At 31.4% G+C, this 3,017-nt stretch overlaps 1 long non-coding RNA gene across 5 annotated transcripts; it reads left to right on the top strand.

Annotated features, from left to right (window-relative positions):
- The first annotated feature begins 887 nt into the window (after positions 1 to 887).
- Positions 888 to 2,462, top strand: LOC141724606 (uncharacterized). 5 transcript variants are annotated; one of them, XR_012576793.1, is made up of 4 exons: positions 894 to 1,024; positions 1,203 to 1,249; positions 1,882 to 2,004; positions 2,143 to 2,462. It is a non-coding gene; the product is annotated as an uncharacterized LOC141724606 (long non-coding RNA). The 5 variants fall into 5 exon arrangements; XR_012576785.1 differs by lacking the exon at positions 1,203 to 1,249 and having other exon boundaries at positions 888 to 1,024; positions 2,143 to 2,461; XR_012576790.1 differs by lacking the exons at positions 894 to 1,024; positions 1,203 to 1,249 and adding an exon at positions 1,680 to 1,765 and having other exon boundaries at positions 2,143 to 2,461.
- Positions 2,463 to 3,017: the final 555 nt, after the last annotated feature.

Here is a 3,017-nt window from a genome sequence, read left to right as displayed (position 1 = left end):
GAAAATGTAGTGAAAGTGGTAGTTCCTAAAATGGATTTCGTTCCTGCTTAACAAAATAATTTTTTGAAATGATTTTTTTCTAATATCCAACCATATGGATATTAATATATATTGTTTAAGTGAATTATAAATTTGAAATGTTAGATGAATTTTATATATTAATTGTAATCTAAAATTTTATGTAATAATTTTAAATTCAAAAAAATATCTTGCATAACTTTACAAGAAGATTCTAGTTGAAGTACTACTTTCTCAAACTAGACACGTTCCTCATTAACAAAATTATTTAAATAAATTTTTCGACGATCCAACCACGGATGTTAAGATATATTAATTTTGATTATCTTCTTATAAAATAATAAAATTAAAAAATTATAAAATAAATATAATAAAAAAAATTCTATTTACCCCTATTTCACCTTAAACCCCACTTTTTCATTTTCCCCTTGTTTAAATTTTCATTTCCCCTTCACCCAAATTTCACTTTTTAGGCCATTTTTTCATTCCAACTCCTCTATTTTTAGTTTGCCCCCAAGTGAAAATTTTATTTCCCCTTATATCTCCCCCCATTTTGTTAACCGCGTTTATATCTCCTTCTCATCGGTCTCTCTCTCACCCCTCTATTTTCCCTGTTCTCTCTCTCCCAACTCTCCCTTCTCATCACTGACTCTCTCTCTCCATCTCCCCATCTTTCTGTCCCAACTCCCCCTTCTGGATCTCTCTCTCTCTATCTCCCCATATTTTGTTCACTCATTTCCCCTTTACATGGTAGTCCATCTCCCTCTCTAAGCTGTAACTCCCTTTCTCTCATGTTCTCTCTCTTTGAACTTCCTATGCGGCCTCTCTTTCCATCACACCATCTGTGTAATTAAAACCTAATTTTAACACCTCAATTTACTCTAACCTCTCACCTCTCTAAATCCAAACCCAAACCCCAATTCAAATCTTAGAAACTAACCCCTAACTCGAGTTATTCAAAAGCTCGATTTCAAAGGCAAACCCTAGTTCGATTTTTGGGTTAAAGGTATAAACTTGTCTTATTTCTTTTTTAAATGATTTTATTTTCATTGCCTTGGGTTTTATATTCTTTTCATATATTATTAAAGGAGCTCATATGTTCAATTAATGTATTAGTATTAAAAACCTACTAATTTGTTATGTCATGTAATTTTATACTGCAATTTATTTCATCCATTTTGCAGGTGGTCCTATGATATTAATTAATTTTTGATTGCTCACTCTTATCAGTGTATGTATGTTTTCTTAGCTGCTGGATAAATTTTAGTTATATGATTGCTCAATTCACATATTTTGTTTCAATAGATTCTTGATTTTTGGATGCTTTTAATATATGATTTGTTCTTATCTTGATTTTATTGCTTTTAATTAATATTTTTTGCTTCAGATTAAATAAATTTTCATGCTGTCTATTCTAAACAAAGTTATATGATTGATTTAAGAAATTATTGGTTTTGCAAGTACTATGATTCAAGAATGCATGTATCTTAACTTTGTTCTATTTTTATCAAACTATTGGTTGTTTGTAGTACCTGGTAAACAAGTTTGAATGGGATGCGGAGAGATTATATAAACTTTGTGATATGTTTAACCAAGCCCATGTATAGATTGTTTCTAGAGGAGGAAAGAAGTTATCTAGAGTTGCAACTGTTGTAGGGGTATTTCTCAATAGAAAGGACGATACTTGTTGGAAGCCAACATCCACACCAGGAACATAGAAGACAAGATGTGAGTGATGGGTTAGAAGGTGTGGTCGAATCTTGTGATTTGGTGGAGGTCTTTATTAATTGTCTTGTGTGAATACAAAATAAAATAGAAGCTTACACAACTCTCGTGTATCAACAACATATACTTTTTTTGCAGGTTGAACTTGACTAACCAAAGATTGCCAAGTTGGTATCGTTGAAGAGTGTATTGAAGATTCTTGTGTGAACTGTACAAAGATAACTGCTAGAAGAAAATGGAGTTTGTAAAAGTGATCATTAGGTTTGAACTTTTTGTTTTAAATTAAACCTGAAGTATTTTATTATTTGCATAAATTGATACATGGAATTGAATTTATGAAGAGAGGAAGTTTTAGTCACGAGGAGCTTAATATTTTTGTTTCTCTATTGGAATTTGCAGGACAAAACAAGACCCGAGAGCAAAGACCACGAGAATGTCTTGGACAACTGCCAACCACAGGAAAATCAATTATTAATCTTCAAGCCCTGGGAATCTAAATTTATGGATGATATGAACCTATTACAGGGGATTCAAAAGCTAAAAATTCATTGGAAAATATAGTTGGATATAGTTGAGCAAAAAAGGTATTTATAGTTGGCATATTAGTGCGTATACTAGAGAAAGCGTCATGTGTGTTTGCACATGTAAATGTCACCTGAATTTCTAAAGAAAGTTAATTCAGATTTTTCATTTTTATATGTTTTAACAAGCAATATAGAGTCCCGAAGTACATGTACTCGAATGGTCTTATTTTTTTAAGATAGAACTTGGTTATACTTAGTTGGTTTTTAGTTGAAATGGTGTAATGGATGGTTGGTTGATTGCTGGAGTAATGGAGGGTTGGTTGTTTGCTAGTGTAATGGTGATGACTTAGTTGTAATCTCGATGGTTTTTCTTTGGATTTTAAATTTGATGGCATATTAATTTTACAATGTTGCTTTATTTGCTTTGCATTTGGAAACCATTGTCTGAGGGGATTTTAACCCGTAAGTTATCCAGTTAAAACATTCTTATAGTTTGTTTCGCACAATAATTTCAAAAACTAAAAGCTTGTTATATTGACTTTCGCACAATACCAAACTCAATAAAAAACCCTTCTCTATAAAACTAATTATGTTCAGACAACACCATTTGTTATAAAAAAATCATGTCTTAAACACTAACTCAACACATTGTAAACTAAAAGACAAGTGTGAAACTAAATCACACAACACAAGAAACAGGACAAATCTTGTATGAGAAGAGTTCCTACAACACAAAAAAAATGCAAGTGT

The sequence above is a fragment of the Apium graveolens genome, chromosome 1 (assembly GCF_009905375.1).
Source record: "Apium graveolens cultivar Ventura chromosome 1, ASM990537v1, whole genome shotgun sequence".
NCBI classification, from domain to species: domain Eukaryota; kingdom Viridiplantae; phylum Streptophyta; class Magnoliopsida; order Apiales; family Apiaceae; genus Apium; species Apium graveolens.
This window is presented reverse-complemented; position numbering and strand designations above follow the sequence as displayed.